The sequence below is a fragment of the Physeter macrocephalus genome, chromosome 9 (genome assembly GCF_002837175.3).
Source record: "Physeter macrocephalus isolate SW-GA chromosome 9, ASM283717v5, whole genome shotgun sequence".
Classification (NCBI taxonomy): Eukaryota; Metazoa; Chordata; class Mammalia; order Artiodactyla; family Physeteridae; genus Physeter; species Physeter macrocephalus.
This window is the reverse complement of record NC_041222.1, coordinates 41,936,536-41,937,164: the sequence shown is the minus strand read 5'-3', so window position 1 is coordinate 41,937,164 and position 629 is coordinate 41,936,536. Positions and strand designations below refer to the sequence as shown.

The window sequence follows — 629 nt, the reverse complement described above, 5'->3', positions numbered from 1 at the left end:
TGTTTTTTACGTTTTTTTTTCCCTGTAATTGATTTCTAATCTCATAGCATTGTGGTCAGAAAAGATGCTTGATATGATTTCAATTTTCTTAAATTTACTGAGGCTTGATTTGTGACCCAAGATGTGATGTATCCTGGAGAGTGTTCCATGCGCACTGGAGAAGAAAGTGTAATCTGGTGTTTTTGAATGGAATGTCCTATAAATATCAATTAAATCTATCTGGTCTATTGTGTCATTTAAAGCTTCTGTTTCCTTATTTATTTTCATTTTGGATGATTTGTCCATTGGTGTAAGTGAGGTGTTAAAGTCCCCCACTATTATTGCGTTATTGTCAATTTCCTCTTTTAGAATTGTTAGCAGTTGCCTTATGTATTGAGGTGCTCCCATGTTGGGTGCATATATATTTATAATTATTATATCTTCTTCTTGGATTGATCCCTTGACCATTATGTAGTGTCCTTCCTTGTCTCTGGTAACATTCTTTATTTTAAAGTCTATTTTATCTGATATGAATATTTCTACTCCAGCTTTCTTTTGATTTCCATTTGCACGAAATATCTTTTTCCATCCCCTCACTTTCAGTCTGTATGTGTCCCTAGGTCTGAAGTGGGTCTCTTTTAGACAGCATA

The 629-nt window shown here is 34.2% G+C and overlaps 1 protein-coding gene across 4 annotated transcripts in view; it reads left to right on the top strand.

Moving 5' to 3' along the window:
• The window catches only part of CFAP95 (cilia and flagella associated protein 95), a 132,565-nt gene that overhangs the window by 32,363 nt on the left and 99,573 nt on the right, over positions 1-629 (top strand). The window lies entirely within an intron of this gene.